Source organism: Kogia breviceps, chromosome 8 (genome assembly GCF_026419965.1).
Source record: "Kogia breviceps isolate mKogBre1 chromosome 8, mKogBre1 haplotype 1, whole genome shotgun sequence".
Lineage (NCBI taxonomy): Eukaryota > Metazoa > Chordata > Mammalia > Artiodactyla > Physeteridae > Kogia > Kogia breviceps.
In genome coordinates, this window is record NC_081317.1 from 71,941,098 (window position 1) to 71,955,907 (window position 14,810).

Sequence of the window (14,810 nt, forward strand, 5' to 3'; positions counted from 1 at the left end):
TTTTTAGCTTTTAAAATTTTGTTAGTGTCTCTGCTGATGATTCTTCTCCAATTTTCTTTGTCCTTATGGGTTTGTTTCATTAAAACACTTTTCTCAGTGGTTTTGGGAGGAAGTTGAGACTAAGGGGTGTGTTCAGCCTTCCACGTTTCTCCATGTGACTTTGGGGACCTTCATGGTCCTGCTCTGTATCTGGATATTTGTGTATTTCTCTCCCTCAGCAGAAATGCTATCGTCATGGGCCTGCATGAGGTCAGGATGGATTGGGCTGGACTTGTCACCTGGAGTGGCTGAAAGATGACATATCCTGAAAGGCAAGTGCATGCTGTAAGAAAGAGGAGCATCCAAATTAGATGAGAGGCAAGGAAACTTAGGGCACAGGAAAAGAGGTCAGGGACAGGTCAGGAATGGATGCCTGAGGAGGAGAGATCAGGCGAAAGGGTTTGGGACCCAGAAGATTACAACCAAATCAAGGAACTCAGCAACTCCTTCTTATTGGCCAGAGATATAGAGTTATTTAAAGGCTCAAAGACTGGCCATTCCAGTTTTCAGCCTTAGGCCTTGTGTATTTATGAGTGGAGTATTTATGAATCCCTATCGGATAGGATTTGAGGGGAACCACAGCACTCAGTTTACTCAAAGGCTCAATCCTAGCAGCCTTGAAAGAGTCTGAAAAAGCTAGCATTGAATGAATTTTTTGGTGAAAAATATTTGCTAGAATTAAAGCAAGCACTACCAGTTGGTTGCTTCTGTTTGAGAAGAGCCTTGGGTAGGGAGCCAGTAGGGCTTACCTGACCCTGAGCAGTGTGATTTCCTGCAGTACAGGACTGGTTGTGTTTGCAGTAACGTGTGCCTCTGTGTGGCCAAAGAAAGGGACTTGCTTAGATGTGAATCATAGGATGTTAAAGCTGAAAGGAATCTTATGAAGGATGGCAAATTGGGTTCATTGTAAGGATCATCTCTGACCAGTTGGTAGTGGCTGCTAAGAGCATTGGGTTAGGAAAGACTCCGAGGTCTTGTCTAGACAGAAAGAGAGCCGTGGTCCACTGGAGAGTCTGCTGGGCATGGGAGGGCACATGGATGGGCGTGTCATACCTGCAGCAGGATTTTGCCAGGCCCAGTTCTAGTTCTACAGGGGAAAGTGAGGCTCAGAGACAGGTGTGATTTTTAGAGGTCATCTCCTTATTGCTTTGTGTCAACGCGTCTAGAACTTAAATCTCCTGCCTTCAAGAGGGTCAGCTGCCTCCTTACCATGTCACATGGCTAGGTTTTCCAGTTCATCTGTATAATAAATATTTATTGAGGGCCTATTTGGTTTCCAGCCCTGAAATAGGAGCTATATATACATCAGTGAATAAACAGACCAAGTCTGTGTCCTCACTAGCCTTACATTTTGCGAAGCTGGATTAGTAATTATTAGGAGAAAGCAGGAAATTTTTGCTTTCTGAGGTAGGATACTGGAAAATAAGTCATGATGAAAGGAAATCTGGGGACAAATCCCTAGCGTAGGTATGTTTTAGCATTGCTGGGGCTGTGTGGTGGAGGGTACGGCTCTCTGCAGCAAGCAAAGGGCACCAGAAGCCTCATCTCTTAAGACTTCAAGCTCTCCTTGCTGCCCCTCATTCACGCCAAGCTCTCTTCTTCCTCAGAACCCTTGCACTTGCTGATCCCCCTGCCTGGATATCCATCCACGTGGCATTCCTTTACTTCCTTCAAATCTCTGTCAGAAATCCCCTTATGAGGGCTTCCCTGGTGGCGCAGTGGTTGAGAGTCTGCCTGCCGAGGCAGGGGACACGGGTTCATGCCCCGGTCCGGGAAGATCCCACATGCTGCAGAGCAGCTGGGCCCGTGAGCCATGGCCGCTGAGCCTGCGCGTCCGGAGCCTGTGCTCCGCAACGGGAGAGGCCACAACAGTGAGAGGCCTGTGTACCGCAAAAAAAAAAAAAAAAAAAAAAAAGCAAATACAAAACAAACCTAAGCTGTCTGGCTCCAGGTCTGGAGACTAATCTGCCTTCGGAGCTTTGCAGGTAGATGGCGGGGCCATGCACGCATTCTCCAGGCTCTGAATCTACATACACCGTCACAAAGGCTGTGGTGGACTCTCAGGTGCAGTGCGAGCAGAATGGTTTTCAACCAGGAAAACTGCTTGAGGATTGAAGATTTTTGGAGCTGACCCGGGATGTTGGCAAGCAGATTTTGCATATAAAGAAGGGAGCTTACCTGCAGAGAAGCACCTCTGGTTCTGTTTCAGGGAAAGGCTGAGAGACCTGTAGGGTTTTACAGGTGAGGAGAGGGCAGAGAGTGGAGGGCATTGAATGCCAGGCTGAAGAGGCTTGAGTTTGCTCTGTTTATGGAGAGGAATTATGCGAGAATGGCACACCTAGAAAGGACACTAGAGATCATTGAGTTCATGCTCTTTGTTTTATATGGGAGGAAACTGAGGCCTAGGTTCACATAGGTGATAAATGGCCAACACTGGGAAATTGTGGAAGGGGCAGAGTTTGAGGAATTGGCAGGCTCTTGGGGTAACCACTGGTGGGCAGGGGCTGAGGGTTCTTGGGTGGGGAGGGGAACTACCCTAGACACAGGCTCCAGTCTGGGGGCAAGGGGAGCTCCTGGGACACCAGCAGGGACTAAGGAAATAGGCTGAGGCAGGAGCTGTGCTGTGCCTTGTTGCATGAGGGTGGCAAAGGAAGAAGAATTGGCAAAATGGTCAGAAGATGTGAAAAGAGACACAAGAAACTGAGACCATCTAGTGCCAGAGAAATCAAGGCAGGAGAGGATTTAAAACGGGGTGGCCGAGGGTTCAAAGAGATTCAGAGTCTGAGTTAGTTGTGGACCAAGGAAATGGCTTTCTGTGTCACTGATGTGAGAGGCACCCAGACTGCAAGGGAGGAGAGAACATGGAGGAGATGGGTGCCCCAGAGAATTCCAGATGCTGGCTGAAGTCAGGGAGGAGAGAGAGGATGGGCTCTTGAGAGAGAAACAAGTTAAAGAATATTTCTTTAGGAGAAGGGAGATGTATTTTTTGGCTCAGGGGAATGAGTTAATCTTGCATAATGGGATTAAAGTTTTCTTTTTCTTTCATCTCTGAATCTTAGGTCTTTCATCTTGAAAATGGGGATTAAAAAGAATCTATGTCATAGGCTTATGAGGATTAAATGGGAAAACACACGAATAATGTTTAGTACAGTGCCTGGCATGTTATAAACATGTAATATATGGTAGTTATTTTTAATATTTTTTACTACAGACTTGTGAAGGGCTCATCTCAGTCTTGAGGAAAGTATTACTTGCATTTTAAATCTTGGTACCTTATGTTTATCACTTTATGGGGTCCAGTTGACAAAGAAGTACGATTTCATGTATTTTGAAGACCTGGGCTGGAAATAGGCCCAAAGATGCATTCTTTTTATCTTTCACGTACATGTGGAAATTATAGATTTTAATTAAGTGCTATTGTGTGAGCCCAAATGCCTCCTCAAGGGTGTTGGTGGGAGTTCACATCTCGAGAGAGAGAATTTGATTTTGGATTTACTACGTACATCTGCAAGAGAGGAGTAAGTAGAGTAAGAACAGAAGACTCTCTGATTAGCAGTTTGACTATTTTTTCATTTTGATCTGAAACCTGTAATCCAAAATTGAGGCAACTTTTCTTATTTAAAGAAAACAATTTCCATAGGCTGGAATGATCTTGTTTAAGCAAGGATAAGTTGTAGATGATAGAGACGTTTCCCTTGGAGGAGTCCATCTCTATGCTTTTTGGTGCAAACTTTGTGAAAAAGAGCCCCCCTCCAAAGAAAAGTGAGGGACTGCCAGGAAACCAAGGGACAAAATCTTTTTCTTTTCAAAGAAGACACCTGTGATGCCAGCCAGAGAGCAGGACCACATGGAGCGGAAAGGAATTAGTTACAGCCTTAAAACAGGGATAAATGCATCTGGTGTCAGATTAACCCCAGCAAGCAATCTTGCTTGGTCTGAAATGCTCTGGCTCAACAGCATCCTGATTTCACTGTGAGAAACACATGTGTAAAGGCAACTTCTCAATAAGCAAAATGGGGCTGAGTGCATCTTAGGTGGACATAAAGCAACATGGGTAGGTCTTAAAAACATGACGTTGAGCGTAACGATAAGAAATGAGATTTCTAGGGTTTCCCTGGTGGCGCAGTGGTTGAGAATCCGCCTGCCGATGCAGGGGACACGGGTTCGTGCCCCGGTCCGGGAAGATCCCACATGCCGCGGAGCAACTGGGCCCGTGAGCCATGGCCACTGAGCCTGCGCATCCAGAGCCTGTGCTCCGCAACGGGAGAGGCCACAACAGTGAGAGGACCGCGTACCAAAAAAAAAAAAAAAAAAAAAAAAAAAAAAAAAGAGAGAGCGATTTCTATTACGAAGCCATTACGTAATTTAAAGCCACATACGCTACAAAGCAGCCCTACTCATTTCTACAGGGATACATGCATATTTAAGGACGTATCCCTAACATATTAGAGACGTTGCCTAAAAAATAGGGAGGATGAGTGTGAGGATCAGAAATAAGAGGGAAAAAATAAAACGAGAGAGGCTTTGCACAGACTGATAATGACAATGTGCTATGAATTGAGTAAGAATTTAAAAAGAGAGAAGTCTTTTAGGCGTTGGTCTTTTCTTTGTTGCCGTATAATAAATCTGATGCAAAGGCGAAGTGTTTTTGGGAAAACATGCTGTCCTAGAGGTAACATGGGTTTCAAGGGATTCCTCAGAGCAGTTTGGGGTGGCTTCCTGAGGGGAAAGCAAAGAGGCTGTGTTTTCTGCCAACTGTCAGATGCCGGGCACCATCTATGGCAGAACTCCAGGGGGCGCTCTTCACACAAGCAGGGATGGCTACAACACGCCCATCTGGACTGGAACCCAGAGCCAGACTCCCTCAGGGTTTTTCCAGGGGCTGTATCCCAAGATATTTTTACAGCTTATGTTTAGAACTTGTTCTGATGGAAAAGTTATTTATGAGGATGAAAACAAGCAAGCTGGGAATATTATACATTGAGAGAAATATGAGTATATGAGGGAACAGACGAAATACTTTAAGTGTTCATAATTAAACTTTTTTCATCCTTAAGGTGCTTGCTTCAACTCCAGCTTGTTTATGGGTCTAGAAAATTTCTTGGAATGAGTTTGAGCTTTGATCTTGTATGGTCTGTCTAACTAGCAGGGATTCTCAAAATGTGGTCCCTGGACCAGCAGCATCAGCATGGAGCTTGTTAGAAATACAAATACTCAGTCCCCACCAGGATCCCCTGAACCAGAAACTCTGGAGGTGGGGCCAGGCCATCGGTGGTTTAACAAGCCCTCCAGGTAGTTCTGAGGCAGTTAAAGTTCTAGAACCATTGGTCTAGACTCCTCTTTCTTAAACTGGGCTGTACAGGCTTTGCCCGCTTATAACCTGCCAGCTTTTTAAAAAATTATTTTATTTATTTTTATTTTTATTTATTTTTGGCTGCGTTGGGTCTTTGTTGCTGCGCACGGGCTTTCTCTAGTTGCGGCGAGCAGGGGCTACTCTGTTGCGGTGCGTGGGCTTCTCATTGCAGTGGCTTCTCTTGTTGCAGAGCATGAGCTCTACGCGCACGGGCTTCAGTAGTCACAGCACACAGGCTTCAGTAGTTGTGGCTCGCGGGCTCTAGAGCGCAGGCTCAGTAGCTGTGGCGCATGGGCTTAGTTTCTCTGTGGCATGTGGGATCCTCCTGGACCAGGGCTTGAATCTGTGTCCCCTGCATTGGCAGGCGGATTCTTAACTACTGTGCCACCAGGGAAGCCCAACCTGCCAGCTTTCTATAAGCTGAGGACTTTTGAAAAAAATACCTAGGGCCAGGTCAAACCCTAGACACTTATGCCAGAATCTCTGGGAGGTGGAGACCAGGTATCAGTATTTCTTAAGTCTCTCCTTGGACTCATGTCCAAGGGCAGGCCTCTGCCCTTGGACATGAATGGCAATTGTCAACTGGTCATCTTCCCTTTTATTTATTTAAGGCTTTGGGAACAAATGACAACCTCCTCTGGGCTTCAGTGTTCTCACCCATCAAATTACAGGATTGGGCAGTCACTAGACTCTCTAAAGGCATAACATTTTTGTATCTATGACTTTAAATTTGAGAAGAGGTGTCTAATGGAGAATACATGGGGAAGAGTGGAGGGCTTATTAAAAGTGTAGTTACACACTAAATTGTAAGAATTGCATTTTCTAATAATATGGTTGCCCAATCAGGGTTTGTGATCTTACCTGATTATGGCATTTGGAGGAGTGGGCGCATTACAAATAAAAATGAGATAAGACAGGACCTTATTTGAACTTTGAACTTAATAATACTGCTGATTCTTCTCTTTGATTTGAGGAGGTTAAGGCTGTTGAAAATGTGTCCTGAACTGGGTCTATCCAGGCAAAGTGAAGATGGAGTCACTGTCTGGTGAATTTAAACAATGTAGTCAATAAAAAGGATAGTTGAAACTCTCTCTTTCATCAACACACATATATGAAGGGACAAACAAAATTTTCTATTCTTTTTTTTTAGAATAACAATATAATTTATTATTTATCAAATTGATTTTTAATTTTATTTTTAAATTTTAAATTTTTTTTAACATCTTTATTGGAGTAGAAATTGCTTTACAGTGGTGTGTTAGTTTCTGCTTTATAACAAAGTGAATCAGCTATATATATACATATATCCCCATATCTCCTCCCTCTTCTTAATTGTAGGGTTTGGGGAATTGAAATGCAGCCATAATTGCTTGCACCTCTCCACGCCAGCTTGCTTGCATACAGAGGCCTGGAGAGGACTTTTCCAAGTCAAATCTCCCTAGCCAATCCTCACTTGCCTGTAACCTGCCATATGCAGACAGAGGTCTAAGATTTATCTTACCTTAACCAAGAAGGAGCCAAAGAGTGGATGGAAGTCTTATGGCTTTGTTGCTCTATGTGGAAAAGAAACAGACTGAGTGAATTTATGTATGATTCCTCAGGAGAAAGCATCTTTGTGCTATATTTCTTTTTGACCTGGAGACCCTGAAAGCAAGTTGGAAGAGGCAGTTCATAAAGTCTGGATTGGTTTGAGTTTTGGGGAGAGCCTTGATTACAGAGGAAGAAATGCTTTATTTATATATACCAGATGTAATAGAGGATTCCCTGGTCTGTCTTTCCAGGAACTAGGAGCCTCTGGTGAAAATCAGTTTGTCTCAGGTGGGAGTCATTCCTCATCGGTCAGGAGAGCTTGATAAGAGCATTTCCTCCCGAGAATTTGCTGGAATCTGTGTGTTCCCTTCAAATGATGACAAACTAATTGCACTGGCTTCCTGTCCCCTGCAGTCTTTCTGCAGAGAATGGGGGAGGTCAGCCTTTCTGAAGAGCCGGATTGCTTTTCTTTGCTGACATGGACCAACAGTGTTGCACTTAACAGCTCTTACTGTAAGTGGTGCTGTTGGATCATTTTCCCATGTACACTTCCAATCCGTACCTAAGTGCATTTAGAGGATGATTTGTTATCAGAAGGATTGTTCCTTTTGACTCGTAGAATAATCTTTTTTCATATGATATTCTCTTCCTACTGAGATACGTGGAGACAGCTCTGCCTCCTTCTAGTTTGCAATCCTGAGATTTCTCTTAGAGGCAATAAAAAAAATTAAAACAGTAGGGATGAGGTTTTGGTGCCTACCGGACACGCCTGTCCTAACCTAAGAGAGAAGCTGGGGGGTTTGAGGATGCCCAGGAGCTGTGGCAGACAATGGTATAAATAGATAGTGTGGGGGAAATTGGGAGGGGACTACAAATTACAGAAAATGAATTGATCATTTATATATAAAATAAGTTTTTTTTTACAAAAGGAGCCTAGAAAGGTGCAGGAAAAAGAGAAGAGATTTGCCTTGATAATTAGCCAGAAGTCATTATGGGCTGATTACGTGTGTGAAAGCCGTATTTTTAAAAAATGTATATGTATAGCTATATGTATGTGTGTGTTATTTTTATAATTAGCAGATGGTTTTACTTTATTTTTTTCCCTGGGCTTCTTCCCCAAGTTACTGTCCCCTGGCAGGCTCCGTTGCACTTAATGGCTCATCCCTGAACACTGAAGGACAGCTGAGCCTCATGACCCCTGCTCTGGGAGGGTTTGCAATGTAAACATTGCATCTCTAGGTAGCTCACTGCTTAGAGAAAGTATGTCACATTTTAAAACTGTGAGTCCTTTGTGTTTTTCAGTGCTTATTAAGTTTAAGAGACATTAGGCTTGTTATTATTTTTCATGGAGGAGTGAGCTTAGTTGCTCTTGTAATTGATAAACTTGTTTTTCCTCCAGTGCCATCAGCCAAGTTTCTACAGCAAGAATAAGAGGATGACCAATGGACCAGCATCTCCTGCAGAGCATATTTGGACCGTTTTTTACAGAATGAAAATGAAAGAGCTTTAGTCTGGGCAATCTGGCAGGAGAAGGCTGGTATACTTGGTTTCCTTCTGTCACACTTATGGTGCAATGAATTAGACTTTTAAATCAGCAAATTCAGCGAGATGAGTTAGGTCTTTGCACAAAAGCAGTGGAAGATTTCCAGCTGCTTGGGGGTATGATATGGAAATGTCTTGCTAAATCAGGGTCTGGTGGAATGTTGCTCTCCTGGCAGCCAGGCTCTGTTTCTCGGCAAGCAATCTGTTGATTACATGTAGGGTAGAGCGCGCTGAGAGCGTAAGCACCGTCTTGCTTGTGGAAGACCTGGTGGTTCAGATGTTTTACATTAGAAACTGGGTGTGGGTTTTTTCAAGTTAAACTAAAGCAGCAGTTCTAGTAGGAAGAAACTCCCTGATCTGTGTCTTCTGTTTCTGGATGCTCTTCCTCAGAGAGCCAGATTTCAGCAGAAAGAGTTGTTAATGGTGGACTTTGGGCAACTGAAACCGTATGGGAGGGATGAGAAAGATGGAGAAAGAGGGGGTTATGTTATGATCTTCAACACTTTATTTAGAGGCTGTTGATGTTAGAATAATCAGTCAAGACAAACAGAGGCACTCACGTTAGATGAAAATTTTGCTTTCCCTTGCAATTTTAGATAACTGAGTTCTAAGCCTCACACAGCAACACATTTTCCTAACTGATGACTGATTTTTCTAGTTGTGCAAGCAGTGTCCAAATGATCAGGCAAATATCTGGCTTCAGAACAAATATTTTATACCATACTGAGCCAATCATCAGCACTTGCCAAGGTGAGGCCTGACCTTTCCTTTCCCTCCATCTTATAATTTCTGTGTATTAGGTATGAGCTTCCTCTTGGTTCTGAGGACTGGCTCTGATGTAACCTGAATGAAGCTCTTAATGTCCTTTTTCAGACAGAAACACAATTTGGCTCATTGTTCCTGAGTTCATATTCGCATTTTCTTGCCTCTGGATACCTGGGACTTTCCTGCTGGAGGGCTGGATGTTGCTGTGTTCAAGGCTGTGCTATATCCAGAACTTGAGGCATGGGGGGAGGGGGAGTGCTACTTAGGACTCAGGATACAAACTGGCAGGTGTTAAGGTGGGTGTTCCTGGGTAACTCAGAACTATCAGATTCCTGAGTGGGAGAACTAACTGCCCACACTCTTCCTGGCAATGTGCGTGTCCTTGGTTGAAAGAAGAGCCAGATGAGAAAGTTGGATGAAGGGATGAAATTGATGTTCATCATCATATTAAAAACAACTCAGATCGACTGGTCTTCTGATGGTGATCAGTGGCTGAACCTAGTAAATCTAAGTTAGGGCAGATTCAAGGAAAAACCATGAGGTGGTTTTCTTTGTCACGTCCTGTCTTGCCTTTCAGTTTTCTGTCCCCACTCCTCAAGGATGCCCCCTGCTCACCCCATCTGACTCTCCCTTTCAGTGCCTTGCCTTAGGAAGGAGAGCCAACAAATTTCCAAGTGTTAGCATATATTTAGCTTTCCAGGATTTCTATTTCTGTTTTAATTAGGGAGCCCTAGGAGAAGAGCTGAGCACTCTAAGCTCCTAAGTAAAAATCTGAAAAGGTGGAATTTTTTATGACAAGGGGAGATATTTTGGGGCAAGTTGAGCTTTCCAGATGAGCTGGGAATGTGGGTGCCTGCTTCTTTGATACCTGAAATATGCCTTCATTTTAGTAGGCTAATTCCACTTCCTTTTTCTCAAAATTTGGGACAATACTTGTAGTGCTTAGGCCATTTGAACCTGAGTTTTGCTATTTACCACCTGTGTGACCTTAGGTAAGTCACTTAATTGTTCCAAGCCTCAATTTCATCGTGTACAATGGGAGTAATAATGATATCTTTTCAAATAGTTTTTGTGCACTTCTAATGGGGTAATACACATACAGATATATATATATATATATATATATTTTTTTTTTTTCTTATTTACACAGGATATTCTTTAAGGATATTAAAAAAATCTAGAAACATTTAGTTGTCTTTAGGGAGATAAACAAGGGCAGGGCTGGAAAACTTTGCATTGCCCTTTTGTACTTTTTGAATTTGGAACCTTATGAATGTATAATCTACATACAATATTAAAATTAAACTGTCCTGACGTTGGGTTCATGATGGCAGAGTAGAGGGACATGTGCTCACTCCCTCTTGCGAGAGCACTGGAATCACAACTAACTGCTGAACATCGACAGGAAGACACTGGAACCCACCAAAACAGACCCCACATCCAAAGACAAAGGAGAAGCCTCAATGAGGCAGTGGGAGGGGCGAGATCACAATAAAATCAAGTCCCATAACTGCTAGGTGGGTGACTCACAGACTGGAGAACACTTATACCACAGAAGTTCACCCCCTGGAGTGAAGGTTCTGAGCCCCACGTCAGGCTTCCCAACCTGGGGGTCCAGCAACAGGAAGAGGAATTTCCAGAGAATCAGACTTTGAAGACTAGAGGGATTTGATTGCAGTACTTTGACAGGACTTGGGGAAACAGAGACTCCACTCTTGGAGGGCACACACAAAGTAGTGTGTGCATCAGGACCCAGGGGAAGGCGCAGTGACCCCATAGGAGAATGAACCAGACCTACCTGCTAGTGTTGGAGGGTCTCCTGCAGAGGCGGGGTGGTGGTGACTGTGGCTCACCACGGGGACAAGGACAGTGGCAGCAGAAGTTCTGGGAAGTACTCCTTGGTGTGAACCCTCCTGGAGTTTGAGTCTGCCATTAGTCCCACCAAAAAGCCTATAAGCTCCATTGCTGGGTCGCCTTAGGCCAGACAACCAACAAGGAGGGAACTCAGCCCCACCCATCAGCAGACAAGCAGATTAAAGTTTTACTGAGCTCTGCCCACCAGAGCAACAGCCAGCTCTACCCACCACCAGTCCCTCCCATCAGGAAACTTGCAAGAGCCTCTTAAATAGCCTCATCCACCAGAGGGCAGACAGTAGAAGCAAGAAGAACTACAATCCTGCAGCCTGTGGAATGGAAGCCACATTCACAGAAAGATAGACAAAATGAAAAGGCAGAAGACTATGTACCAGATGAAGGAATAACATAAAACCCCAGAAAAGCAACTAAATGAAGTGGAGATAGGCAATTTTCCAGAAAAAGAATGCAGAACAATGATAGTGAAGATGATCCAGGACCTCGGAAAAAGAATGGAGGCAAAGATTGAGAAGATACAAGAAATGTTTAACAAAGACCTAGAAGAATTAAAGAACAAACACCTAGAAGAATTAAAGAACAAACACCTAGAAGAATTAAAGAACAAACAAACAGAGACGAACAATACAATGACTGAAATGAAAAATACATGAGAAGGAATCGATAGCAGAATAACTGAGGCAGAAGAACGGGTAAGTGACCTGGAAGACAGATTGGTGGAATTCACTGCCACAGAACAGAATAAAGAAAAAAGAATGAAAAGAAATGAAAGTAGCCTAAGAGACCTCTGGGACAGCATTAAATGCATCAACATTCACATTACCGGGGTCCCAGAAGGAGAAGAGAGAGAGAAAGGACCTGAAAAAATATGTGAAGAGAATACAGTCGAAAACTTCCCTAACATGGGAAAGGAAATAGCCACCCAAGTCCAGGAAGCACAGAGAGTACAAGGCAGGATAAACCCAAGGAGAAACATGCTGAGACACATAGTAATCAAAATGACAAAAATTAAAGACAAAGAAAAATTATTAAAAGCAACAAGGGAAAAATGACAACATACAAGAGAACTCCCATAAGGTTAACGCTGATTTCTCAGCAGAAACTCTACAAGCCAGAAGAGAGTGGCGCGATATATTTAAAGTGATGAAAGGGAAGAACCTACAACCAAGATTACTCTACCTGGCAGAGATCTCATTCAGATTTGATGGAGAAATCAAAAGCTTTACAGACAAGCAAAAGCTAAGAGAATTCAGCAGCACCATACCAGTCCTACAACAAATGCTAAGGGAACTTCTCTAAGTGGGAAACACAAGAGAAGAAAAAGACCTACAAAAACAAACCCAAAACAATTAAGAAAATGGTAATAGGAACATACATATCAATAATTACCTTAAATATGAATGGATTAAATGCTTCAACCAAAAGACACAGGCTTGCTGAATGGATACAAAAACAAGAACCGAATATATATGCTATCTACAAGAGACCCACTTCAGACCTAGGGACACATATACACTGAAAGTGAGGGGATGGAAAAAGATATTCCATGCAAATGGAAATCAAAAGAAAGCTGGAGTGGCAATACTCATATCAGATAAAATAGAATTTAAGAATGTTACAAGAGACAAGGAAGGACACTACATAATGATCAAGGGATCAATCCAAGAAGAAGACATAACAATTATAAATATATATGCACCCAACATAGGAGCACCTCACTGCATAAGGCAAAAGCTAACAGCTATAAAGAGGAAATTGATAGTAACACACTGATAGTGGGAGACTTTAACACCTCACTTACACCAAAGGACAGATCATCCAGACAGAAAATTAATAAGGAAACACAGGCTTTAAATGATACAATAGACCAGATAGGTTTAATTGATATTTATAGAAAATTCCATCTGAAAACAGCAGATTACACTTCTTCTCAAGTGTAATAGGAACATTCTCCAGGATAGATCACATCTTGCATCACAAATCAAGCCTTGGTAAATTTAAGAAAATTGATATCATATCAAGCATCTTTTCTGACCACAACGCTATGAAATTAGAAATAAATTACAGGGAAAAAATATAAAAAACGCAAACACATGGAGGCTAAATAATACGTTACTAAATAACCAAGAGATGACTGAAAAAATCAAAGAGGAAATAAAAAAATACCTAGAGACAAATGACAATGAAAACACGACGATCCAAAACCTATGGGATGCAGTGAAAGCAGTTCTAAGAAGGAAGTTTATAGCATTACAAGCCTACCTCAAGAAACAAGAAAAATCTCAGATAAACAATCTAACCTTACACCTCCAGGAGCTAGAGAAAGAAGAACAAACAAAAACCAACGTTAGCAGCAGGAAAGAAATCATAAATATCAGAGCAGAAATAAACGAAATAGAAACAAAGAAAACAATCACAAAGAACAATAAAACTAAAAGCTGGTTCTTCGGGAAGATAAACAGAATCGATAAACCTTTAGCCAGACTCATCAAGAAAAAGAAGAGGACTCAAATCAATAAAATTAGAAATGAAAAATGACAAGTTAAATGGACAACGCAGAAATACAAAGCATCCTAAGAGACTACTACAAGCAACTCTATGCCAACAAAATGGACAACCTGGAAGAAATGGACAAATTCCTAGAAAGGTATAACCTTCCAAGACTGAACCAGGAAGAAATAGAAAATATGAACAGACCAATCACAAGTAATGAAATTGAAACTGCGATTAAAAATCTTCCAAGAAACAAAAGTCCAGGACCAGATGGCTTCACAGGTGAATTCTATCAAACATTTAGAGAAGAGCTAACACCCATCCTTCTCAGACTCTTCCAAAAAATTGCAGAGGAAGGAACACTCCCAAACTCATGCTATGAGGCCACCATCACCCTGATACCAAAACCAGACAAAGATACTACAAAAAAAGAAAATTATAGACAAATATCACTGATGAACATAGATGCAAAAATCCTCAACAAAATACTAGCAAACAGAATCCAACAACACATGAAAAGGATCATACACCATGATCAAGTGGGATTTATCTCAGGGATACAAGGATTCTTCAATATATGTAAATCAATCAATGTGATACACCATATTATCAAATTGATGAATAAAAACCATATGATCATCTCAATAGATGCAGAAAAAGCTTTCAACAAAATTCAACACCCATTTATGACAGAAACTCTCCAGAAAGTGGGCATAGAGAGAAACTACCTCAACATAATAAAGGCCATGTATGACAAACCCACAGCAAACATCATTCTCTTCTCAATGGTGAAAAACTGAAAGCATTTCCTTTAAGATCAGGAACAAGACAAGGATGTCCACTCTAGCCACTCTTATTCAACATAGTTTTGGAAATCCTAGCCACAGCAATCAGAGAAGAAAAAGAAATAAAAGGAATCCAAATTGGAAAAGAAGAAGTAAAACTTACTGTTCACAGATGACATGATACTATATATAGATAATCCTACAGATGCCACCAGAAAACTACTAGAGCCAATCAGTGAATTTGGTAAAGTTGCAGGGTACAAAATTAATGTACAGAAATCTCTTGCATTCCTATACACTAACAACGAAAGATCAGAAAGAGAAATTAAGGAAACAATCACATTCACCATAGCAACAAAAAGAATAAAATACCTAGGAATAAACGTACCTAAGGAGGTAAAAGACCTGTACACAGAAAACTATAAGACACT